Source organism: Pelodiscus sinensis, chromosome 15 (genome assembly GCF_049634645.1).
Source record: "Pelodiscus sinensis isolate JC-2024 chromosome 15, ASM4963464v1, whole genome shotgun sequence".
NCBI classification, from domain to species: Eukaryota; Metazoa; Chordata; order Testudines; family Trionychidae; genus Pelodiscus; species Pelodiscus sinensis.
This window is the reverse complement of record NC_134725.1, coordinates 19,001,632-19,029,286: the sequence shown is the minus strand read 5'-3', so window position 1 is coordinate 19,029,286 and position 27,655 is coordinate 19,001,632. Positions and strand designations below refer to the sequence as shown.

The window sequence follows — 27,655 nt, the reverse complement described above, 5'->3', positions numbered from 1 at the left end:
GCTGGGTCCAGCAGTGATGGTATCCCAGAGTACAAGGACTTGTAACTCTGTCCTCTGGAGGAGAGGGGGGCAAGGAGTGTGTGTGTGGGGTGAGTGGCAGATGCTCCTGTGCCTCGCTGTACTGTCCCTGTGAGCAGATGCTTCCCCAAGTGTGCAGGCATGCCCGTGTGCCGTGTGCTGCACTGCTTTGTGTGTGTGTGTGTCTTCATGTCCCCAGCCTCCTTCTAGTAGTGCCTTGTGGTGGGAGGGTGGAGAGTGTCCCACCCTGGTGTTGGGAGTAAGGCAGGACTCCCCCGACACCCTGTGCGCCAGAGCACAAGGGTCCTCTATTGCTGCTTCCTGGGGCTGTGCTCCCTGGACCAGTGCTCCATGTGCTCCCACATGCACAAGCTGCTGCGTGATCCCCCAGCCAGGAAGGCTGAGTGAGGAGCATATAGCAGCCCCTCGCTGCTCGCCACCTCCACCCGTGTGTGTCTAGGAAAAGTAATGGCACTCACCTGAGGGGCCTTCCCTGGCTTCAGATGATGCCCAGTAGACATCCTGGGATGGGGGTTCTGGCTCCAGGCCAAGCATGACCTCCTGGCTGGCAGGCAGTGAACTGGTGCTGGCCTCATCTAGCTCCTCTTCTTCTTCATTGGGTCTGCCCCTGGAAAGGCGACAACAGGAGTCTCCAGCCCTGTGTCCACAATGAAGGGGCAGAAGGGATATGGTGGAGCTGTGTGTAATATGGGCAATCCTGCGGTGCTGCCCTGAAACAAGAGCTGCGCTCCCTGGCCTTGGCATAGGTTTGCCTAAGTTCTTTAACTTTCTTGCACACCTGCTCCTGTGGCCTTTGGTGACCAGGCTATCGGCCATCTGGCCTTAGACATCCACATTCCTGCATCTGCTGCAAAGATCCTGGAGGTTTGCCTCTTCTCCTCAGACCTCAGTGAGGTCCAGGATCTCTGCACCAGACCAGGAAGGCATATGCCTCTTCTTTCCCCGGGCAGGGTCCTGGGAGTTGGCTGTTGGTTCCCTTGCAGCCGTGGAGGGCTCAGTGGGAGCAATGGGGTCATTCATGGTGACAGAAAGCACTGGTCTGACAGTTTCTGTGTGGCTCGGGGTTGCCAGGGCTTGCTGTGTGCCACATACTGTTTCCCATGAGGCTGCAACTTTAAGGGCTGCTGGGGAGGGGAAGCTATAGAGTACTGATGAGTGTGGACTGAGTGGCCAGCAGGGCACCTGTGGGATTTCCTGGAGGCCACTTATTTTGAAATAACTCCAGCTTCCCTGTCGGCACATGCCCTATTCCGAAATAGCTGTTTCGGAATAGGCGGACTCCTTGTACAATGAGGGTTACAGAATCTGGAGTAAGACGCCCGTTATTTTGAAATTATTTCAAAATAACAGGCTTGCTGTGTAGACTCTCACAACATGATTTTGGACTAACAAGCCGTTATTCCGAAATAACACTGCTGTGTAGATGTGTTCTTTGTGTCCTTGCTAAAAGGAAAGAAAAAGTCACAACAGACACAAAATAATATGTTGTACCATGGACACTTGAAGTAATTGTCCCCTGTTTAGCTCAGCTCAAAGTCTCTATTCTAGATGCTTTACCATTTGAAGACTAGAGCTGATTACAATTAATACCGAGAGAACAGAAATAAAAGGTTAAATTGGGCTCTGGTACAAATAGGCTTGGTTCTTTTTCTCATATCAGTTTTATACTAGTGTAAATGACCAAAGAATTGGTCTACTGAGGTTGATTCTAGATTGCCGATGTGATGAGAGGATTGCTGTTCTGTTGGTAATTTTAGTATAACAGCGTAAGTTATATGAACCAAATTCTCTATTCTTATCTTTGCATTACAGGGTAGTATGCCTGTGAGGGACAGGTGTTTGATGCCACTGTATTTTAGGCCTTTCCATCCTGTTTTCATTTGTCAAAATCTATGATGATTCTCATAGGTAAATTGATAGACATTTGGAGATGACCACAGCACCTTAGAATGTTGGACAACTATTTGAGAGAGATACGGCCCATGTGGGTAAAAAACCAATCATGTCATTCAACTTGGATTCATACTGTTTGAATTTTTCAGTCGTTCAAAGATACTTCATGTAGATGGTGTTCAACTTCTTTTCAGTTTTGGTGGGAGACCATATTTTACTCCCACAAGTCAGAAAGCTGACCCTTGGTATATTATCCTCAGCTTTGTCTCAAGGAGGAAGGGAGTACTTAATATATTATATGGACTTGGGAGGCAATTGAATGTGTTCAGGGTGATGCGAAAGAAGACACATCTGGAGAAGGAAACAAGCATGGACAGAGTTGTAGGAGGAGCTGAATGTAGAGGTCTAGGCTTGGACAGAGTTATGCGTTCAAGGTGACAAGAAATTCTTAATGGATACATGTTTATTGTCTCATTCTTTTTTAGCAATTCAAGGCATTATGATCATCTGGTAGTTTCTTCTGTCTGAAAATATTTATTTGCATTTGTTGTCACATGGATGGTTTTAGTGTCACTAATTTCTTTTGATTTTTTAATACTGTAGATATTTGTGGTTGAGAGAATGTAAAAAGCGTAAGGATCTTTTAAGAGTGTGACTGAGATAATTAGTTATGAGTGAGACAGAACAAACAATTAGAAAAGCCATTAAAGGTTTTTTTCCACCTTTCTCATCTGAATGCTGTAAGATATTTAATGTTATCAGAGATTTTAAGTTTAGGGTTAGAATGGAGTAGCATTTTAATAATGAAGTACAGATTGTGTTTTATTAAATGTTATGTTGTGCTCTGAGCTGAGGTATGTGTGTGTGTGTGTGTGTGTGTGTGTGTCTCTCTCTCTCTCTCTCTCTCTCTCTCTCTCTGCCTTTGTTTGTTTGTGTGCACTCTCCCTAGGCCATGTTATTGAAATGGACCACAGCCAAGAACTGAAAAAGGGACTCAGTGCTATAATAAAGAGCATCAACAAGCTCTAGGCTTGCAGTGACTCTGGACTTGATTTTTCCCTTCTCATTACAGCACTGTAAATCACAAGGAACTCCTCTGCAGCCAGTGGTGTCACCGCTGTGTAAATGCGGGAGAATCAGGTCTTCTGTTGACTCAGACCTTCTGTAGTTCTGTAGTTATAACTAGCTACATTTTAGGTCTAGTGGATGGCAAATGAGGAAATGTCTTCCTCAAAAGAGGCCATTTGCTGATGCATCCAGCATAAAAGAATGAGGGTGTGACTACATTGCACCATTATTTTGAGATAATTAGCGTTATTTTGAAATAATAGTGCAAGGGTCTATACAGCCATTTGGTTATTTTGAAATAATTTTAAATTAACAGATGGTTTATACCAAAATCTGTAAACCTCATTCTACGAGGAATAATACCTATTCCGAAATAGCTATTTCGAAATAAATTATGTGTGGATGCTCCACTGCTGCTCTTTCGAAATAGCCCCTCAGCACAACCCTTCCAAATTATTCCTCCTCCGTGCTTCCTGGGGCTCTAAATCGAGATAGCATGTCTCCATTAGGGAAGCCTAAAAATTAGTCCAAGGCAGGCTTCCCTGCAGTGTAGACGTGCTATTTTGAAATAAGCTTTTTTGCAATAACTATTCCAGAACAGGTTATTTTGAAATAAGTGTGCAGTGTAGACATACCCTGAGGGCCCCTGCAATTAGCCTAAGTATGGTTTGATTTTTAAACTGCCAGACTGGAGTCCTGGCAGCTGATGTTCTCTGTTTGTCCACAGGATGAGTTCTGCACATACAATGGCAGTATGGCCTTCCCACTGCTTCCTCTGTCCATGTGTCTGATTCTGATCTGTGATAAAGTATACTCCCCATATGGATGTTGTTCTGGAAGACATATGGGCCCATACAAAAATTCCTCAACTATCTGGAGGTTTTGCAGGGCAACTGTGTCTCTTCTCATCATGAACCCAAGCTTTTCTCTGACTTAAGATATTCTTGCTTTTCCTCTTCCTCCTTTAGAGCCTGATCCAGTTCCCACTAAAGTGAATGCCATATTAGGGTGGAGTGAATATTTTATCAGCTAAGTTGTTATTCAGCAGAGGCTCTCTGGAGTAAGGAGAGGGGAAGTAACTAAGTGATGGAGAACAGAACATAAAGTAATGTGAGACTGAAATCTAATCAGGCTTCTCTCAAAATTGATTCCAGCATCAGAGAGCTCAATCTCATTGGAAGTGGAAATTACACTGAGACTTTTGAAAGAGCATTCTAGGAAAGGAGGCAATTGGATTGCTGTTCATCTTATACAACCAGGGAACTGAGATCATTTATTCGTTTAGTTTCCAGTATATGTCATTATATTTTACTTTTCAGTTCTTATAAACCTCCTCTTTTCTGCTTATGTATGGTAACTCTCCCAAAAATAGGATGGGAAGCAGGGAGTTAGCAATATCTGCTTTGGATATCATTACTGTTGCTACATTGCAACCCCATTCCTCATTACTGTCCTAATAATATAATTATTGTTACTTTGGATCTAAAACAATTAAGAGAAGTTGGGCATAAGTGGTTTAGTGGTAAAGGATATTTGGATACTGGCTTTGCCTGTAAAACCTGTCTTTACTATATCAAACTATCAGATTAATAAACCTATATATTTATGCTTAAAGAAACCTTAGCAGACTTAAATGCTTTGTCTTTTAAAAAATTCAAAACATAGCAGACTTTGTAAATTTGATGATGACTAGAAGTTTTTCTTTCTACCTTGGGTACTGTTATGTCCCCTCTTCCCCACGTTGCCATAGCCTCTGAATGTCTCACAGCCTTTAATGTATGTAGTGACTGAACACATCTGTAAAATAGTGACGTGCTGTTATCACTGGGTATCACCAAGGAGTCCTTAGACCAGGGCTACTCAACATGCAGCCCGTGGGCCACATACGGCCCATTTGTGGTCCATGCTACGGTTTGGGTTTACATGGGAATCAACACGCAGCCCGAGGGTGGGATCCTTTGAACATCACCTCCACTGGGAACGTGTTCCACAACGGCAAGTCAATATAATGGTCTTCTGTTAATATGCATTTTAGTAGTTACATTCCTGGACTGTCATTGCTCATTAAAAGTGCTGTCATGTGGGTGGAAATTAGGTAGATATTGCATTTTATTAATATCAGCAGAATTGACTTAAATGAGGCCTGCGTGTTGGGTAGTCTTACCATAATCTTTGTATTCATGCCCATTAGTGTGAAAGAAGCTATTTGCATATATATGGAAGCACACTTAAGTTGCGGCCCTCAGGATATGCTGTATCATTATGGCTCCTGGGTCTTCCGAAGTTGCGTGGCCCTGGCTTAGACTATAGGCTCAGCAGGTGCAGAACAACAGTTGAATGTGCCTTTGGTTATCGGAAGGATCAGTGACATTGTTTATTTATAAGGCTGGACATATAAGGATAGCAGTAATTATTGCTGTGTGCTGTGTTCTGCATAATATCTCTGAAGCAAAGGAGAAAAAGTTTCTGCAGAGGTGTTTCTGTCTCTGAACTAGAACAACAAGATATTAGAAGAGCTCAGTGAGGAGATATGCTGTTCAGTAAGGCTTCAAAAGACAGTTTTAGTAGTAAGCCAGAGCAGTGTACATTACAGTAGTGTGCTGTACCTGGCCTTGCTCTACTGCAATCTGGTATAAATCTTCTTGTGATTGCTGTGTATGTAGGAATATAACACTGTCAATGCACATATAAATATTGTTTGTGAATGAAGATATGTGTGACTGTAACATGGTGCCACTCATGACCATGGAGCCTCCTGCTGGTCACTCTGGGGAATTAGCTCTGCTCAGGATTGGAGTGGGTTGTTGTTGTTGGATATATATATATATATATATATATATTGTTAATGGCTTTGCCACCTTTTATTAGTACCTGCATCCTCCTAGACTGCAGTGCCCTTCCCTCCAGGTACTGTCCCACAGGGCCTTCATGCTCTGGGATCCACCCTCTCAGGGAATCCCCAACGCTCTCTGGCCTCAGTGACCCTACTACCAGTCGTCACCTGGCCCCTTACTTCAGGGGCAAACCGGAGTCTGACAGGGCCACTCAACATAGGCAAGGGGGTGTGGACATACTGACTTTGCCTGCCTTGGCTGTCTCCCAGCAACCCTAGTATCCCTCCGGTCCCTGTCACTGGGCCTTAGCCTGGGACTACTTAGGCTGGAGGTCCCCTGGCTTGCGCTGACTTTCCCCAGCACTGCTCTGTCTATGGTACCCTAGCAGGCAACTAGGTCCTTCTTCCTCCAGGGCTAGAGTGAAAGTCTGCTCAGTCTTGCCAGCCATCTCTTTTATACAGCCTTCCTGGCTTCTGATTGGCTCCCACCAGGCCTCTCATGATTGTCCCCTAGCAACAGCCCTTTCCCAGGAATATTTTAACCCTTCTTTATCAAGAGCAGGGTACAGTGACATAGTGCAGTAACAGGTAATCAGTTGTTGTCAGACCTGCTCAGCACCAGTCAGGATATATTGTGAACCAATAAAGATGAATTTTGTTTAAAAAAGTAGAATTTTATTCTATAATATGAAGTAGGCAGTTTAACAAATAATTTTAAAACATAATAAAATGTATTAATTAATTTACGAAGAGGAAAAAACTTAATTGGGGTACACCCACACCAACCTGGCTTTCACAGGTTAATATATGAAGCTGTAATTGTCTTAAATTTCCCCCTGGATGCAGTAGTAATGTTAACGCCCTGACTCCAATGTCATTTGGAGTGTTAAGGAGGATATGGGGAGGTCCCGATATTGAGTCCTCTATAGGCGGAAGATGGAAGCGAGTTTGGGATTGTTTAATCTGCAGGTTTGCCAGAGTCTGCAGCATCTCTGCTGTCTGAAGTGTGAGCATGTCCTGCTCCATATCCCTCTGTTTTTCCTGAGTCTATCCTCTTTCCATTCTGCTCTTCTCCAGGTTATCTGCAAGGGTGATTCCTCAGGCCCTGTGCTCATTCTCAGATGCAGCACTGGCTTACAAGATCTCTTGTAACATTTCATCCCAAGTCATCTTTTTTTCTTCTCCTCATCTGGCTCCGGTATTCAGTGTGTGTGGAGGGCACTGTGAAAGCTGCAAAGGCAGCTACTGCAGATACAGCACACAAAGGTACCTTTGTCAGTGTATTGACAACAAAAATAAAAACTTAAGATGATGAATTCACTCCTCTGGTGCCCCAAAAGTTGTAAACTTTACAATCTCACTTCTTGGGATTGATTCAACATGGCGCCCATCACAGGACCTGCCCTTGTGAGTATAGCCCTCCAGGGGGTGGGGAAATGACGTGGCAATAATTCTGTTACATTTTAGTTATATAGGGCAATAGAACTGAGTACTGGCACTATTCTCCACATATGGTGGTGTTTTTATCTGATACCTCAATCCCGAGGGATAAAAGGCAAAAAGAGCATAGCTGCTGCTGGCATTCTGACACTACCCAGCCCATACACTGCTAGCCTGCGTATGGCAGTGGTGCCTGCTTATGGAATTACTGAGTGGTTTGGAAAAGCGGCCTACTGTGGCTGAAGGAAGAAGGTAGCCCTCCCCAGAAACCTTTGGTAGGTTTCAAGTTAGTGGAGGAGGTCTAGGTTCAATATTAGGAACAACTAGTTCCCTAGGAGGGTGGTGAAGTACTGGAATGGGTTACCTAGGGAGGTGGTGGAATCTCCATCCCTAGAGGATTTTAAGTCTCGGCTTCACAAAGCCCTGGCTGGGTTGATTTATTTGGGGTTGATTCTGCTTTGGGCAGAGCGCTGCACTCAGTGACCTCCTGAGGTCTCTTCCCAGCCCGAGGATTCTACGAATGTTTCATTGAGATCTCTATGGAGTATTGATGTGACCTCCCAGAGCGCATAAACAGACTGCTGTGTATGGCTCCTGCTGCCTAACTCCAGAGAGGAATGAAAATCAGATAGCAGCTTTACTTCTCTTGCTTGCTCCACTACCTCTTCTGTCACGAGTAAAAATTAACAAATCAAAACATGTGTCCTGCAGCTTTGTGGTGCCATCCCTGTAATTTCAAAGTAAACTACATACTTAGCAGTGGTTTCTTCCCCTCCATCAGACTCACCAGTGCTAAACAAGTGGGAATGGCTGGACTGTGTTTGGTTAAAAAATAGGTCCTGGCATGCTGCAAGGCTGAAACTCATGTTTGCCTGCCCCTGATACTCCTCTACCTCTTCCTTGTCCACCTCCTCCTTTTTGCAGTTCATAGTAGTGGCCTATGACTTGGACTCCTTTGAAGTATCTATGGTGCTTTGGAGGTGATAATGGGGTCTCTCCTGAGGATGGTTTGCAGTTCTTTGTAAAAGTGGCAAATGTGCACCTTTGCACCGGATCCATTGTTGGCTTCCTGTTATAGCTCCTTTTGCCTGTTTCAGTTCCTTTGCTTTCACACAGCTTTGCTACTGGTTCCTGGTATAGCAATTCTTCATTCCCCAAACAATCTGCTCATAGATGTTCACCAATGGCAGCCTGTCAATACAGGCGAACTAGGCGGTTGTCTAGGGCACCAAGATAAACAGCCGTTGAGGGCTTTGGAGGCGGGGGCACCGATCGCACGTTTCGCCTCGGGTACCAGTTACCGGCAGCTCATCTAGAGACGCTCCTGATGTTCACATTGCTACATCTGGTTCTGAGTTGTGCTTACCCAGCCTCTCCTTGGGTCCAGGACATCCAATATCTCCTGCCTACTTCAGGCAGGCACACATTTGGAACCTGTAGCCAGCGTGGTTATATAAATGGCTTTAAGCAACAGTGGAGAGCTGTTATGTGTGCTCACCAAGCAAGGCTATCACGAAAAAGATTTTCAAAAATGTGTGGGGCCTTCAAGAGGATCTACCTGACTCCTGGGCAGCAGAGTTCACAGCAGTGACCAGAGCAGTCAGAGTGGGGCATTGTGGGACAGTTGCTGGAAGCCAGTAATGGTCGACATAAGTAATCAGTATCAATGCTCTCACTATTGACTAACCAAACTACATTCACTGTGACTATATGCTGCTGCAGGAGATGGTTTTATTAAATCAGCATAATTGCTTTGCATCAGTCTAACTACACAGTGTAACCAGTCCTTAATCTACGTGACTACCAGTGTTTCCTGCAAACTGAGTGTTTGGGTGGCCAGCCAGGAGAGATTCAGGTGCTTCCCAGCTGATTAGCAGAGTGGCCACAGCTACCCACAGCCAGCAGCATGTGTTTTAGTGGTGGTACACATTTGCACATGAGTTGGTGCATATAACAAAATTTATTCATTCTGCCCATGAATAGAAAAAATTCGAGGGACCACTGGAAACTGAACTGCAACTTCAGATTGCAGCCAGGGTGTAAAGCTAAAAAGGCAGCTATAGAGTGAAACTGTAGGGAGCATGAAGCAAAACTGTAGGGAGCATATATGTGTATCTAGTGGAAAGAACAGGCATTAAAATTAAGGAATGACAGAAGGAGAGTTTAGGACAGGCCTGAGCAAAATATGGCCCAAAGACCAGATCTGACCCCCGACGCTACCAGATCCGACCCATGGACACAGTGAGGAGCCTCAGGCAAGCATCTTGCTTTATCTCCCCACGTGCTGCTGAGGAAAAGCAGCTACTCAGGGTCCTGTTTGAACAACTGAACAGCTGCAAGCCTGGGGGAGGAGGGGAGAGGCTTCACTTGCTGCCCCTGCACCCAGCACTATCCCATTAGCCAGAAAAAAAGGGCATGAAGTCTTTCCCCCAACCCCTAAGCCTAGAGAGAAACACCAGCTCCACTGTCCCCAGGTCTCGGTTGGCCTGGGGACAGGGAAGTGGCCAGGCAGCTGAGGGTTGAATCAACTGGCTTGGTGGGCTGGCTCCAGCTCACAGAGGCACTCTTTCCCACCCCTAGGGCAAAGGATTTGGGTACAGGAGGGCCTGTGAGGTCTGGGAAGGAGTTTGGGTGAAGGAGGCAGTTGTGACCTGGGGCAGTTGTGACTTGGGCTCGCAGGCCAGATCTGGGGCATGGGATTGAGGTGCAAGGGTTTGAGTTGTGATCTAGGGTGGGGGATTGGGATGCAGGGTTTTTGATTGTGACCTAAGGCAGGAGAGGGTGGTGACCTGGGGCATGGGATTGAGGTGCAAGGATTGGGAGGGAGTATTTGCTCGGGAGGGGGTATGTGCTCAGGAGGGGGCAGAGGATGTGGTTTATGTGGGCTGGGGGGGAGAAGTGGGGTGAGGGTAGAGGTCTGGGGGAAGAATAAACTGGGGTTCCAGAAGCAGGCTCTGGCTGGGAGATTTACCTGTGAGACAAGTGGCTAGCTGCCCAGTTCCTTGCTCAGGCAGGAGCCTGCCCTGCCTCCGCATAGGCTGCAAGGCCATGAGCTCTGTGAATTCGATCCTGAGGGAAGGGGAAGTGGTACTTTGCGTGCTTCCTGTTCTTGAAACAAGCAGCTTCCATTGGCCAGAAATCAGCCAATGGGATTGTGCTGGGGGCAGCCATGAAGCGCCTCTCCTCACTCCCCATACCCCTCCGGGCTCACAGTTTGTGGAACACAAACAGCCCCACAGCCGCTTTTCTGAGCAAAGGATGGGGGTGGGGCAAGCAGGGGAGTCTGCTGAGATTCCCTGCTGTGTCTGCAGGCTGGATCCCGCGGCCTGGTGGGCTGGATCCAGCCTGCGGATGGTGTTTTGCCCAGGCCTGGCTTAGAGTCTGCAGAGACTCTGATGGATCTCTTGGAGCTTGTTGGGGGAATAGACTTTTGAGGCAGAATTCCCTCCTGTACCTCTCCTGTCCTCCTTCATCATTCAGATGTAAAGATTCACATCTGTGCATGAAAACAAGTGGGAATCAACGAGGCTGAAAATTGAAAGGTTTTTACTACATAAATTTCATTTGTTATGTAAACATAGTTGTTCTCTCTCCTGGCATAGAATAAGAAATCTTTCTTTTCTCTGACAGATACAGTTATCATCAGATATTCCCTGGGCTTAATACCAAGAGAGAATTTTTCTTCTAAAGCAACTAAAAGAAGAGGACAATATAAAAGGTACTGTATTTCTGCAGTTCATTACCCATCTATTCTCCTTGTGTAATTTTCTGCTTTGATACCATATTAGGGTTTTAATTCATTAAGCCTTTTTTACATTAAAGATTATTTCTCTTTTTCGATCCTTTGTAAAATTCATTCGTTCTTGCTCTACTAAAGATCCAAAACCTGTTACTAGAGAAGCACTGTAAAAGAGGTGAGAAAGAGAGAAGGGGAAGTTGTAGTCAAGGTGAGAATACAAGGTTGTGTAAGACAAACAAAATAGACTGTGATTTTAATATTTGGTCTCTGTAGTAATGGATCCATGGGTAATGATGAAATTCAAGCCCTAGGCAAGACCATTCCTTATCAGCTTGTTCTTCTTTGATACCACCCTATTTAGTTTTTACTGTGTCCATCTCATCTCATTCTCAGTTTCTTAACTCTCTGCACTGAAACTCCCCGTTTACCTTCTGTTTATCCTACTAGTGACATAATATGTCCTATGTGACCTCCTCCTGCAGTCATGATTCCAGGAGATGGAATACACAGTCTCTTAAGCAAGATAGTCTTTTCACAGAGCCCTGGTCTACATTAGGGAGTTATTTTGAAATAACTTCCCTTATTTTGAAATAACAAGCCAAGCTTCCATACTCCTGCTATCCACAAGGAATACTGCTTATTTTAAAATAATTATTTTGAAATAACAGGAACGTGGACAGTCCATTTCTGCTATTTCAAAATAACTGCTCCCCAGAGACGTTCAAAGTTACTCCCCAGTGCTTCCTGGGGCCCTAAGTTGAGGTACCATGTCCACATTAAGGGAGCCTACCTTAGACTAATTTTGAAGCTTCCCATAATGTGGACATGCTATTTCAAATAAGTTATTTTGAAATAATTTCGTAGTATAGACATGCCAGAAATGTCACCCTGTGTCTAAACTTGCATGGGTGAAGCCACCTAAAACTGTGGTCACAGATCTCCAAACTGTTGCTGAGTCAATTCCAAAATGAATGTTTGAAATCAAGTTCCTGCTCTGATTAGTGATAGAATTGATGCAAAATAAAATACAATTAAAAAAAACACATGCTTTGTTCTACAGACTAATTAGAATAGGAGCACTAACATTCTCAGCTTCCTGTATGTTTTTAATCTGGGTGTTCATGCTTCATAAATTCCATTATTCAGCAACAACAGTACATCAAATATTAAAATAATTTCTGATTGTTTTCCTAAAATATCATTCCATTCTATACACTGCTTTCCCTGTCTCTGTCTAGATGAATTAAAGCCTTAGCCAAGCATTCTTCTAAAAATAACTTGACTGTGAAATAGCTCTCCTAGTTCTCTAAATTACCAAGTTACATATCACTTTCCTGATTTTACTTCTTTACCCTTGAATTTGATGATTATTTTTGTTAAACATTGTCTATGGTTTGTGTGTCAAAGTGGGAGGTGTATGTAATTCATGTTAAAGTTTTTGTAGGAAGGATTCTGAAGAATTTATTTTGCACTTAGTGCTTGAATATTCTTTGCTACTTACCTCTATTACTTATATAAACTGAATAAAAATGAATTATAAGATATGTTTATTACAGCTAAAAACCTATTTAAACAGCTCAGGTTTTTAGTGTAAATAGTGGAGAGAATTATTATTAAACATTTGATGTGGTGAAACAGTAAAAGCAAAATGTAATTATTTTCCTGCTTCTTAGCATAAGCATTAACAGAATAGTTATTAAAAAGGGATGGTTAAATCCAAAGCTAGTTTCTGGGGCAGATCTTACATAATCATCCAGAAGCTAAATATATCTAATGCTATCAGTTAGGCAATAGTTGAAGGAAAATATCTTACTGATGGGGAGCTTCAGCTACGAAAATCATTGGGAGTTAGTCAGAGGGCGCTGAGAATGTGATATACAACTAATGTAGCTCTGGAAGGAAAAAGGTCACTGTATGACAACATTCGCCTTAAAGGAAATAATTGGCATTCTCAAATGGTTAAGTGGAGTAATGCTCTAATCCAACCTGCCTTTGAAAATTTACATTGGGATCTGAACTTTGCATTTCAGCCCAATGTTTAATTAATGTTAGAGGAATCTTCTCTATCCTCATCAGTCAGTCTCTCTTCTGCTTCTCCTTACTGGGGAAACCAGGTAGCCCCTAGATCTGCACTCTGACTTTTGCAGAGTTGGTGATTGCTGTTCTGCAGGAGAAGCAAAGAATCCCACCAGGATAACACTTTGTTTTCAGTAAAAGAAGGGAATCTCTTGTAACTGAAGTAAGAAGTGGGTCAGTGTATAAATCAAAAGGTATAAATAGTTGGGTATAAATATGTATATTAACATGGCAATTGCAAGGAGTCAGCTGTCTTCTAAACTAGCCAAACAGCAATGCTTCCGACCCCAACCATAACTTTCTGCTGCCAGGGGGGAGGTGTTGAGTATTTTTGGTTAAACCATCTGGCAACCCTACTTGTTAACAGAAGTTTTTGTTGTTATAGTTATACCCTGTTATATTTCTCTTACAGTTGGGAACACAGTTTGCATTCTGCTTGCTTTTCCAACTTTGGTATGAAAATGGATCTGATTGCTATAGGTTGCAAGTTTGCGGTATCACATCAGGGCCAAGCCTGCTTGCTCAACTGATAAGGCAGAGCCATGATTTGTGAATACAGGCAGTCCCTGAGTTACGCGGATCCGACTTACGTTGGATCCGCAGTTACGAACGGGGCACTTCCTCTCTCTGGTCTCGAGCAGACCAGGGAGAGGAAGCAAAGCGGCGGCGGAACGCGCGGCCAGCTGACAGCCCAGACGCGTCTGGGCTGTCAGCTGGCCGCGCGCTCCGCTCTGCTCCCCCCCCCCGTCTGCAGACCAGGGGAAGGGGAAGGGGGAGGGGGAGGGGGAGGGGGAGCAGAGCAGAGCAGAGCGGCGGAACGCGCAGCCAGCTGACAGCCCAGACGCGTCTGGGCTGTCAGCTGGCCGCGCGTTCTGCCGCTCTGCTCTGCTCCGCTCTGCTCTGCTCCCCCTCCCCCTGGTCTGCAGACCAGGGGGAGGGGGAGCAGAGCGGAGCACGCGGCCAGCTGACAGCCCAGACGCGTCTGGGCTGTCAGCTGGCCGCGCGTTCCGCCGCTCTGCTGTGCTCCGCTCTGCTCCCCCTCCCCCTGATCTGCAGGGGGGGGGGGAGCAGAGCGGAGCACGCGGCCAGCTGACAGCCCAGATGCGTCTGGGCTGTCAGCTGGCCGCGCGTTCTGCCGCTCTGCTCTGCTCCGCTCTGCTCCCCCTCCCCCTGGTCTGCAAACCATGGGGGGGGGGGGGGAAGCAGAGCGGAGCGCGCGGCCAGCTGACAGCCCAGACGCGCGTTCCGCCTTTCTGCTCTACTCTGCTCCCCCTCCCCCTGGTCTGCAGACCTGGGGGACGGGGAGCAGAGCAGAGCAAAGCCGCGGAGCCCGAGGGCAGCAGGATAGCCACGGCGCGTCTGGGCTGTCCCGCTGCCCCCGTGCTCCGCGGCTTTGCTCCGGACGCCTGTGGTACAGCAGCTGGGGCGCTGCCGGTTGGTCCCGTAGCGCCGCTCTGGGTGCCACTGGACCAACCCAGCAGCACCCCAGCTGCTCTGCCCCAGGTGTCCCCTAGTCAGCAGCTGCTGAAAATGACCAGTGGCTGACTACAGGAAGCTCCTGCCCCGGGCTTCCTGGAATCAGCCGCTGATCAGTTTCAGCAGCAGCTGACTTGGGGATGCCTGGGGTTCTTAAGTTGAATCTGTATGTAAGTCAGAACTGGTGTCCAGATTCAGCCACTGTTGAAACTGATCAGTTTCAGCAGCGGCTGAATCTGGACGCCAGTTCCGACTTACATACAGATTCAACTTAAGAACAAACCTACAGTCCCTATCTTGTACGTAACCCGGGGACTGCCTGTACACACATTTTTCATAGTGCTTGCTAGGTTTAAACACTACAGATGCCTTGGGACCTAATTGTCAGAGCTGCTGAGCACACACTGCTCCATTTGAAGTCATCCCTGAGTCATAGGCCTGGTCTCTGCAACTGCTTTGTATGAAACCGGCTAGGACTCTGATGTAGCATGTCTCCCCTCCAAGTTTTAGGCAGACACTTGTCATGTTAAATTTCAGTCCAAATGCAGAAAGTTTGGCACAGCTAGAAGTTCTTAAAAAACAAAAGTGTCAAGCAATGCTAACATTAGGAACTGCCTATATAATAAAAAGTATTTCTGGCAAAGTGTCTGACTGTAATATTGTAAGTGTAAGCACTGTCTGCATTAGTGAAAGATGCGTGGAAGTTCAGGGTATTTTTTCAGGGCATTTATTTGGGCCAGTGTCAGCCGAAATGGTCAGGGCAGTGTGTGTGTGTGTGTGTTACACCCAAGTCTTCAACTGCTGAGACGCAAAGTCTCGTTGCAGTGGGCAGCCTAGGAGGCTGGAGGGCGCCCCGAAAAATAGTTTAACATCTGTGACTTTACTGCTAGGACCGGGGTCCCGTCGCAGAGGGCAGCCAACAGGCTCTCAGACGTGTGTGTGTGTGCTATACACCCGAGACTTCAACTGCTGAGACCGGGGTCCCTTGCAGTGGGCAACCTGGTGGAGGTTGACGGGCGCCCCAATAAGTTTATAGGGAGAGCTTATAACACCTCAGATTTTAGCTGCTAGAATCCAAGATTCCTTCGCAGCGGGCAGCCTTAGGGAAAGACTGAGAAGTGCCCCAATGGATCTGCCACCGGAGAGTGACACAATCCAAAATGCCCAAGCTCTCCCTATACCTGTCCCTTTGACCAGCTGAAGTTCTTTTGTTTGTGTTCGGTTCGGGTACAGCAGCACGGGTTCAAGTCAGAAGCTTGACACTCACTGGCTTATTATAGGAGAAAGAAAGAGAAAATAAAATAAAAGAAACTTGATTCAATATATATATATTTTATAAGTGAATGAGGGCATCCCACTTATTCCCAAAGTTTATAGCTAAATCACCTTACCAAAGGCAGTTTACAATAGGAATGAAGCAGTTTGCCTTAAGAAACTATAATAAAGTAACTAAACTTATAACAGAGACACAATTAAAGTGTACACATAAAGAAAACACATTGCAGGTACAATTCTCACCCCTGCGTTCCAGACTTGGCGTGGCCAGCGTCTTTCTCTCAATCCCTCGGGAAGAAGTAGGGCGAGGTTGGGCGTCCCACGGACCTCGGGAGACAATCAATACCTGCCAGCAGGTGTAGGTGATTGGAGCTCAAATGGGGTGGGCAACTAAACCCTCTTTATACCCCCTGGGTCACATGGGCTTCTTCCTGGTCTCAAGTGGCCAATTAGGAAAAATGGCTTTGAATGCCAAGTTTCCCATGAAGGGTGCAAAGCATAATTCACACCTGGGAAGATGCAGACAATGGGCACCTCTGGTATGTGATGGGCGAAGATTCCTCTCCTGAGACAGTGCAGGCATGTCAATTACTGATACTAGCCATCACGGCGACGGGAGGCCTCCCAGTCGTCAGCTAGCCCATTTACTGTCTGGTTTCTGTTTATGGTAGAGTCAGGGACAGGCACCACACCTGCGTTCCCAGGGCATGAAAGGATGACTGCCTTTCTCTTGCTCTCTGAGGGGGGAAAAACAAGATGGGGTTCATGGAAAAACAAGATGGGGTTTGTGTCTGGCTACAGCCAGTACCAATCTGTGGAATCACTATGGCTCTTTGACTTGTCCAATTGTATGAACAAAGCATAATATATTATTCTTTGATGGCTAAATTCTGCTGTTGGTGCAACACTAATGTCAGTGCATCAGTACGTAGAGGAGACGTGGTCCTGTGTTTGGAAGACCGAGTACTAAGATCTGTGCTTCCAGAAGTAAAGATGTTAAATTGTAGTTAACTGACTAGTTGAGTAGTCAATGGAATTTTAATAGGCACTTCCGCATTCCTCCTTGGAAATGTACAAAAGCCCCATGCAGAATTCTACATGCAGCCTAGGTCCAGTGGGAAGTTGCACTGACTCTAGGATGCACACAGGTGCCTGCTTTGAAATACACAAAGAGTCACCAGCATGGGGCTTTTGTGCATTTCAAAGCCATGGAACCTGGGGTCATCAGGAGACTCTGAGTCTCCATGCTGCACTACATGCCAAAGTGGTGTTCAAAGGGGCAGCACTGTGGAGCCCTTTCCCATCTGTTCCCGGGCTTTGCGTGGCATTTCAGCAGAACCCAGGATTAGCTGGGGAGTCCCCAGCTGACCCTGGGCTTCACAGCACTTCAGTATTTTAAAGGGGCAGCGCTTCATAGTTGAGCCGTGGATCAGCTATGCTGCAGCTGCCCCTTTGAAATGCTGCCTTGAGGTTTCAAAGCAGCAGCGCGGCAAAGCTGATCCCCAGCTCAGCTGTGTGGCACTGCCACTTTGAATTACCCCTTCTTCCTCCCGCCTTTGCTGCCTCTGGAATCAACTAGTCAACTAACTATCCTATAAGCATTTGCTTATCAGATAGCTGACTAATCCTTAACATCCTTATCCAGAAGCCACCAATACCTTGTTCTACAGAGCACGGGAGTTAATTGTCGGGGTTCACGACACTGTTTCTGCCTCTCAGACAGACAGCTACACTCGGGACCAGGATGTTGTAGTTATCTGTAACAAAGACTATTTTATTGATAGTGTTAATAAGACATTTATGTGTCAGAATCCATCATATGAAACGATGGGTTTCTGAAATTGTGATAAAAATGTATCAGTTTTCCCTGCTTTTGATTGCTTATGCATGAATAGGCTGATTATTTGAGTTGTCTAGTGAGCTGAGTACATTTGCATCTTGCACATATTCATTAGTTTCCAAATATATATTTGCCTTGTGAAACTAAAAAGCTGCAGTATTGTCCCAGAGAGAACTGGATTGTATTTTAAATTTCCATGGCTAAATTGAGATGTGGGCTAAACAGATGCATCTCTATTGACTGAAGCAGAGCTGCCCTCTGCTTTCCCCAACTCTGAATTTGTCCCATAAGATTATAGAAGACAAGTGAAGCACTGATCTGTATGGATATGTCTAGACTACATGCCTCTGCCAACAGAGGCATGTAAATTAGACTACCTGACATAGTCAACGAAGTAGGGATTTAAATATCCCCCACCTAATTACAATAAAAATGGCTGCCGCGCTGTGCCGGCTCAGCTGATCGTCGGCGCAGCGTGGCAGTCAAGATGCAGATTGTTCGACAGGGAACGCCTTCATTGACCGCTCCTGTAAACCTCGTTTCAAGAGGCATAAGGGACAAAGGTGTTCTCTGTCGACCGATCCGCGTCTTGACTGCCGCGCTGTGCCGACGATCAGCTGAACTGGCACAGCACAGTGGCCATTTATATTTTAATGAAGTGGGGGATATTTAAATCCCCGCTTCATTGACTGTGTTGGGTAGTCTAATTTACATGCCTCTGTTGGCAGAGGCATGTAGTCTAGACATACCCTAAGTGTCTACCCAAAGCTGGGAATTACACCTCCAACTCCAGTGCAGATGTATCTTTAGAATGAGACAGACTCTTCCTGGATAGAATTAGGGCTGGTGGGTCTCATTCTGGTTCCACTCTATCTTTATTCTGATGTAACAAACTTCAGTGTCATTTGTCCTGTTTAAAATAACCATGGAGCCGATAGCCTCACTGGGCCAATAGGCAAGGCGGGGAAGGAGGGCGGCTTTGTGCTCCTGGAATGGCTGGGACCTCAGGCAGAAGGGGCAGGATAGGGCTAGGCAGCCCTCAGTGCAACCCTCAGTTCTGCCTCATTGGTGGCGGCGGTGATGGCAAGAGCTCTGAGTCCTTTTGCATCACTGGGCCCCAGGGCAGCTGTCCCCTTTGACTCCCTTGCCAGAAGGCCTGATAACATGAGATCTGAATTTGTCCCTATTTCTCAATGAGTCAGAAGCTGCCATATGGCAGAGTTTTTTCAGATCCCTTGAAGAGGTGGTGAAGAAGCCACACATCCCCTAGGAAAATGGGGAAGAGATTAAAAAACAAGGTAGACATTTAGTGAAACAGAAAAAGGGATATATATTTTCCTCTGTGCACAAAGAGCTGTTAGAGAAGCATGTTTTGAACTCTGCAGGACAATTTTTCTTGCAATACAAATTTGGTCACAAGGGAGAAATACCATGGTGGATATTTATTTGATTCATACTTGTAAAAAAATGTCCACTTTGATGCATATGTTTGCATTACTTCCATAAGCATTAGTGAGAGTTGTCCTCATAAATCCACTGAGAACAGAGCACTAGAACTCCAAAACATTTATTGTTAGTCAAGAATGTATGTACACAGTTTTATTGGAACTAGCCTTTCTTTCGCTGTAATCTACAGATCTCATTTAGCTACATGCAGCTCTGCACTTCTACAACATAATAGAAATAAATCTCTCAATAGCCTGAAATCAAATTAGGTCTGTGTTTATCTACAGGTTAAAATACCCAACCACTCTGCCTCCCTTGAATGTAAATAATTTTACTGATAAACAAATCTAAACTATGCGCTTTGGATCTGAGATTAAGTAGCTTTGTGTTTTTATCTCGGTGGTACTATTTATAGACTCAATTAACTCCTCATCATTGGGATAAGTCATTTGACACATCTGTTGCTGAGCTCAGACACACATTTCTCTGTAGGGTCACAGTTTGATTTCTTCCTCTCATCTCAAAATAACCACTTTATAACTAATATCTATTACCTTAAGCACTTGCCCATCGACATTATTATTTGTACTCTTCGTATTCTATGAAACTGTCCTTCGTAACTGAATGGATTCCCTGGTTCCTGTCACTTGCCATATTCTTTTTTTTGCCATCTTGACCACATTTTCCATGAAAAGATGAGGCTGCCAGCTTGCCATATTCTGCTGTAATGTTTTTGTAGCAGTATTTTGCTGCAGAAAGGGTCTCCTTTGCGTTTGACTGTTGAGATTACTCCCTATTTGCCTAGTCTCTTGATGTTAAATTTTTTAAAATGGTGATTAACTATAAATGTATGGAGTCTGGCAATTCACAACTTATAGTCAACTGCAGACCATGATGACAGAAATGTTAGTATAGCATTTCTCCTTGGAATTGACAGTCTTGTAATACAACCAAGTCTTAAAGTCAAGACAAATGGATAACGCTGGTTTATGTTTTTAATTGTTTATACAGTCCTATGATTTTATCAGAATATTTATTTCTAAATTTAATCCCATCTTACTCGAATTGTAAAAAGCAATTTGACCACAAGCACACAATATTAATGAATCCATGGTATCAACATTTCTTAAAGTGCATGAAGCGTGACAAACGCAAGTGAGAGAAATGTAACATGAACTAAAGGCTGTGTTACTGCAGACCCCATTATCTTTTCTCAAGTGACTAACCCTTACAGCAAGAGTAAGTCAGCTGATTTTGATGGGATTGCTTCTGTAAAGGTTGCAGAACAAGGTCCCATTCTATCAGAGAAGATCATCTGTGTAAATGGTATATTTGAATTTAATATAACATTTTCCAGAATTAATATTCCTTTCATTGCTTTTGTTTTATATAATTTTTTTTAAGGAGAATGTTCTAGTGAAACAATAGCGCGGTAGTTTAATTTGTCTCTGTTAGGTGCATATACCATTTTGAGCCATCATGGAAGGTGACACATGATGCCTTGCACTTCTACACAAAAGACCAAAGCGCCATTTTCTGGCCGATCATTGGACCTCAGAAGACTACAGGCTACAACTGACCAATATTCCCTCTAATATTTTCCATCCATGTGCAGATTTTTTCCATCTATAGGTGGAATAAATTTTCTATGTGCACCATGGCATATGTTAATGTGCACGACAAGTAGAAATTAAATAGAGGTAAATCAGCTGGACAGCACTGGGATTTCTCCTGAGCAGCTGCCTTAGTGCACAGCTTACAGGGAACACTGCCACTGACTCCCTTAACACTGATGGGCCTCTCTAGACATTCTTTATCAATACCGATGACCACCATCGTAGTGCAGACATTCCATTTCTCTTAGAAACATTGAAATCTCTACTCCTCGATACCAGCATTGCGGTAATGAACATTTCTTGGTCTCCTGAATTCCCAGTGGTATAGAGATACTCACTATCGGCCCCCTTATCTGCTCCACGTCTATCAGATGAAGAAGAAGAGGGCAATGTTGATCACATATCTTCTCTCCATGCAAAACTCCCTATGGGAATGTTAAGGGATCAGTCATCTAGATATATGTGCAGAACTACACTATTGACATGACAAGCAATGTCCACACACTTGCATAGACAACTTTGAGCACCCCCCGCCCCCCATGGCCTTTGCACCACCTCAGTGAACATATCAGGACTAAGGGGCAGCCTATAGATGCTAGTTCTCTAGGACCTTGAGAATCTCACATATGGATAGAGGAAAACAATATCCCTCAGCTTCCCTCTCTAGCCCCCTTATCCTTCAGAGGAGACTTTTGAGAACAGGAAGCAAGATGGATAAATAAATTACTCCAGCAACAACCTTTCATCATCCTCTCCAGAGTGAATCTGTTATATTTCCTCCACCAACTAAGGTAGATGGAGGAGTCTGGGTGTCTGGCTGATGAGTCTTGCCCACATGCTCAGGGTTTAGCTGATCGCCATATTTGGGGTCGGGAAGGAATTTTCCTCCAGGGTAGATTGGCAGAGGCCCTGGAGGTTTTTCGCCTTCCTCTGTAGCATGGGGTACAGATCACAGCTGGGGGATTCTCTGCATCTTGGGGTTTTCAAAGTATTTGAAGGCTTCAATATCTGAGATATAGATGAGAGGATTATTCTAGGAGGGGTGGGTGAGATTTTGTGGCCTGCACTGTGCAGGGGGTCAGACTAGATGATCATAATGGTCCTTACTGACCTTAAAGTCTTTGAGTCTATGAGATGACTTCAGACAATTTCAAGACCTTACCAAGAGCATGGTAGACTCACTTCAGGTCCCATATGAAGAAGTAAAGCAGTTGCAACACAAGCTGCTAGACATCCCTCCATACATCCTCATGATCTCGTAGTGCACTAGACCCATCCAAAATCATCTCCCAAACACCTGCCATGTTACCACCAACATGCAAAAGGGCAGATAAAAATATTATGTCATCTTTCAAGACATAGACTTTCTTTTTTCCTATCCATTATCAAATTCCCTTGTGGTAGAAGCTATATGTGAATGTGGCAGGTAGTAGCCTGCTAAATAAACACCCTGTTACAAGGATTTGAAAAAAGTGGTTCTGTTCAGGAGGAAGGATAGCTCAGTGGTTTGAGCATTGGCCTGCTAAACCTAGGGTTGTGAGTTCAATCCTTGCAGAGACCATTTGGGGCAAAAATTTGTCAGGGATGTTACTTGGTCCTGCTGTGAAGGCAGGGGACTGGACTCAATGATCTTTCAAGGTCACTTCCAGTTCTAGGAGATAGGCAATCTCCATTAATTTACAGGCAGTCCCTGGGTTACGTACAAGATAGGGACTGTAGGTTTGTTCTTAAGTTGAATCTGTATGTAAGTCGGAACTGGCGTCCAGATTCAGCTGCTGCCAAAACTGACTGCCAGTTCTGACTTACATACAGAATCAACTTAAGAACCCCAAGCGTCCCCCCAAGTCAGCTGCTGCTGAAACTGATCAGTGCTGATTCCAGGAAGCCTGGGGCAGAGCAACTCTGCCTTGGGCTTCCTGTAGTCAGCGCTGGTCAGTTTCAGCAGCCGCTGCCGCTGACATGGGGACGCCTGGGGCGGTGCTGCTGGGTTGCTCCAGTAGTGCCCAGAGCGGCACTGCAGGACCAATCGGCAGCGCCCCAGCTGCTCTGCTCCAGGGTCCAAAACAAAAGCCTGGTCTGCTGGGGGGGGGGAGGGGCACACTAGCTGAACCCCTCCCCCCCAGCAGACCAGGGACACGGGGAGCAGAGCCAGAGCCTCAGCGGCAGCGGGGTGCTGCGCCGCGCCTCTGAGGCTTTGCTCTGGCAAAGACGGTCTCCAGCAGACCAGGGGCACTGGAGCAACTTACGAACGGGGCTTTCTTGCCCCGGAGATCGGAGATCGCAGGTAGCAATCCTCTACCTCGACCTCCGGGGCGAGAGAGAAAACCCCATTTGTAAGTGCGGATCCGACATTAGTCGGATCCGACTAACGTACGCGGATCCGCGTAAGTCGGGGACTGCCTGTATTTAATTTGAAATTGTACATATCAGGAATCCTGCAGTTTGTAATTGTGAATTATCATATCTTGATGGCTAAATGTAACTATCTCAATTATGCAAAACACAGTGACTTCATTGTACATATCCCAAATGATCAACAAGAGCCATTTCAAACCATCAGTGCTGAGAGCCAGCTTCTGGCAAGGACAGTGCAGACTTCATTAGATGATGTGGATACAGCTGCCTGCTCCTTATCAACTCTGGCAGTAATGAAAAAAGCTTCAGAGATTCACCTTTTGGGCCTCCAAAGAGAAGTCTAAATGACTGGGGAGGACCTTCCAGTTGAAGGAGCCAAACTCTTTGCAGAGAAAATAGATGGTTCACTGCACCCATTAAAAGATTCGAGTCATGTTGCATTCACTGAGGAGCCACATCACTTCACAGAAAAGAAAATTCAGTGCATTTTAGGCATCCCAAAAATCCCAATCTGTCCAGTTTCCTTCACCCTAGAGAGGCTACAAAACCCAGCAGAAAAGACAATGGGTATAAAGAAAGGACACTGCCTTGTTCTTTTTTTGACAAAAGGGGGAAAAGATTACATCATAATAACAAAAGAACGGCCATACTAGGTCAGACCAAAGGTCCATCTAGCGCAGTATCCTGTCTGTTGAAAGTGGCCAATACCAGATGCCCCAGAAGGAGGGATCACAACAGGAATCCTCACATGATCCCTCCCCTGTCACCCACTTCCAGAGAAACAGAGGCCAGGAATAGCATTCCTACCCATCCTGGCTAATAGCCATTGATTGACCTAACCTCTATGAATCTATCTAGCTCTTGTTTGAACCCTGTTAAAGATCTAGCCTTCACTGCATCCTCTGGCAAAGAGTTCCAAAGGTTGACTGTACACATTCATACAAATGTGTCCTGGAAATCCTCTTCAATAATTATTCAATCCACTTTACCTCCCTCCAACTTCCCCTTCCCTTTTCAGGGACCCGTCTCACAAGTGCCTGTAACATCAGGAAATAAATCCTCTTCTAAACCGTGATGCTATACTACTAATTCTCACTCAGCAAAGAGGGAAGGGTTTCTGCTCCAAATATTTCCTCATACCAACAATGGAAGATGGAGATCCATTTTGGATTTGGGATCACTAAGCAAATATGAGAAGGCATACAGATTCAAGATACATGAGCAGCAATAATTTCATTGCTGGACCAAGGACACTGATTCTTGGCTCTTGACCTACAAAATGCCTAATTTTATATTGTGATTCAGCCATCCTACAGGAGATTCCTGAGATTCACACTAGGTTAAGACCATTTTCAATACAGAGTGCTTCCATTTGGCCTACTATGTGCTTCCAGCATGTTCTCAAAGGTCCTATCTCTGGTAAAATAGGTCCCATCTTTATAAATTAGTAATCATAATATATACATTTTTAGATGACTTCCTACTCAAGGCATGATCTTTCGATGATGCCCAACAGCCACACAAAAGACACCAACTGGACACTCAAAAATTATCTGACTCCACTGCAACATATGAAATTCTCAAGAGCTTATCTATATGCAGTGAAGGACAAAGTCTTTTTCCCACCTCGCAGGTCCAGTACCCAACCCATGTCAATCAACACAATCAGATCAGTCCCCAGGTCTCGGGCAGAAATTGTCTGTAACTACTGGGGCACGTGGCAACTCATGCCATTGTAATAAATCACGCATAGCTCCCCATGCGTTACCTTAAGGCATAACTCGAGACACCAGACAAATTGAAGAATCACTGGTAATGTCCTTGACAGTCAAAGACTCCCTCAGATGGTGACAGATCTTCAGAATATCTGTGCAGGAGTCCTCTTTGCTCAGCCATCTCCAGTGTTGATACAGACAACCAGATCCACTGATGGGCTGGGGAAGGGACATTTAGGAGTAAACTAAAGCTAAATAACAGCACAAAACACTGAGATCAGGACTGGTGGCTGTAAATAAACTTTATGGGACCACAGAAAACTTGGCCACACCCATGATAAATGGACATCCAGCTAACTGAAATCATGTCGGACCATGGATGTTGCCAGTCTACAGATGTTCAACCTATGTTAGAGCTGATCAGATCTAATACTTATTTTTTCTTTTTATATAGGAACTAGATCCAGTGCTCTTGTTAGCTACTTGCTTCGATACCTCCCCAAAACTAGAGTTTTCAAGTGCCTTAGTAGCCCTTGGAAAGAGGTAATGGGGGAGCTATACATGGTCACCTCCTCTCTTCCCCCCATTTACTGGTTGCCTTGTACTGAGAAGAGAGTTGAGTGAAGCATTTTCCAATGGCGCACACTGAAAGGTTTTGTAAACACCAATTACAAAAAAATAATAAAGGAACCTAAAATGGTTAATGTGGAGTATGATGGAAATATCTGTTTTACTATAAATAGTATGTGCATCTTTGTTTACCTGTGAGATAGTATCCTGCCTGACTCTATAAATAAATCAAAGGATGCTGGAAAGAGGAAAATAATAGGAGACCAAACAATGGCACAGATAAGGTATTGTCATAGGTCCATAGGTTTTTGGGAGAAACAATGTCTAATCTGTCAATTGGGGAGTACCCTGACCTGGCTCCATCTTGATAGGAAAAGTGTATTTTTCCCAGGCCAAATGTAGGATAAAAGAAATATTAAAACCTTTGAAGATGCTAGCCCAAGCAGAAAGTGGGGAGGTTTGAGCAGGTGTTTTGCAGAAGCTGGGTAGGAGTGTTTGGCAGAGAAAGACACAAAGTGTAGCAAGATACAGGGATGAATGGGATATTATAAAGGACCAGTGGAACAATACCTACAATATGTCACGTAATCAGTTCTGAGCCTCTAAATGCCAGAAATAATTTATCAAAGTTGAGAAAATTCAGAGACCAGCCTATTTGATTAAAGGTTGACAAGAGATTGGAAAAACATGAATATCAATATATTTTATATCATGAGCAGAAGGAGAAAGTTGGAATGTACTCTAACTATCCATAAGTATATAAATAGAAGGGATCAAATGGGCGAGAGGGGGGAAATGGTGCTATGGTACTCTTCCCAACTCTACTCACAAAATTAATCCCACCTATCTGAATTGCCAGAATGACGGTGTATTCACAGTAGAATGTTCAGATGTTCAGAATATGATGAATACCTATGTTCTCTGTTCCTCCTCAAATATGGCAATGGGGTCTGCTGTTACCTTATGCTTAGCTCCTTAACTGAAAGAAAAAAAAGGTGTTATCTCCTAAATGCCCCCAAAATAAACAAGTTTCAGCAAAGTGGGCAGATCTATTATCCCCTCTCCTCCCTCTTACATGAGGAATGAATTCGTTAATAATTCTGACATTTAAGCTGTCATCACAGAGTATGTGAAACTGCGTTAACACCTCAATGAGATGAATGTGGCAGATCACACCTCTCTGAGCTACTGTTACAGGGTCTTTGCAGATTTTCTCACACAGCTCTGCACTGATGACTCTTCATATTTCTCCAATTTTCTTTGTAAAACTTACAGATGAATATATTGTCTTTATGAGTTTTCATGAAAGTTGAGACTCTGGAAAACACAATCTGATCTTCAACCAGGAGCTGGTAGGATGCATCAGCTCAAGCAGAGTCTTACATAAAATCCTGTGTAAATATTAACAAAATATATAAATTGTCATCCCAAGAATATAAATATGTCATGATCTACACTTTATATTAATCCAGCTATTTTGATTAGGGCTATTTCGTTTCTGTTTAACTGAAATAGTTATGCTGATATAGTTCTTAATGTCACTCAATGGTAAAAAGGTGTCTTATATTCTTACATTAATATATTTTGTTTCCCTGCCTGTATAGGAACAAGCTATACAAGCATAAGGATTTCTGTACTGGTAGAACTAGCGAGATTATGCTGCTACTTGTGTGATTAAACATATGCATCTTTTATGTATAGACATTTATGTATAGACTTGTACTTGTAGCCTTAAAATGGATTAGTTACATTGCATGATAGAAAATTTAGTTTGAAAAACAAGGAAAAGAAATCCTAACTGTGAATGTCATTTGATTGTGGAATAATTTCCCAAGGGAAGTAGTAAAATTTCTGAGGCTAGTGTCTTTTAAAATATATTATGTACAGGACAATCCTGTATTGGCAGGATTGGACTAAGTGATGTTCAATAATTGTTCTTAATTTCCATATTGCAGTTCATCAGAAGATTGATTTACACGGTGCCTTTTTCATCCAGTGACCTCAAATGCTTTTATAAATGTGAATTTCTATATTCTGAAGAAGGTGTCAGTAAGCTAATTACTTTTTGGACAAACTGATAAGCAGGTTGAGTAATTTAGTGAAAAACTTCATAGCCTGTATGTGGGGAGCGCAGTTGGGACACCTGGGGTTTGCTGTGTTCCATCAGGGAGCGGGGTTGGTACATGTGGACTTGCCCTGCACCAGTGCTCCAGCCGCATGGTGGGATCAGTGGCTTGCCCCACTCCCCCTACCCAGTGTGCCCCAGCCAGGAGC

At 44.5% G+C, this 27,655-nt stretch overlaps 1 protein-coding gene across 13 annotated transcripts in view; it reads left to right on the top strand.

Moving 5' to 3' along the window:
• The window catches only part of ARVCF (ARVCF delta catenin family member), a 592,161-nt gene that overhangs the window by 223,783 nt on the left and 340,723 nt on the right, over positions 1-27,655 (top strand). For all 13 annotated transcript variants that reach the window (XM_075898313.1, XM_075898316.1, XM_075898325.1 and 10 more), the window contains one exon: positions 10,904-10,991. The gene's annotated coding sequence lies outside the window, so the exon portion shown is untranslated. The remainder of the gene's footprint in view (positions 1-10,903; positions 10,992-27,655) is intronic.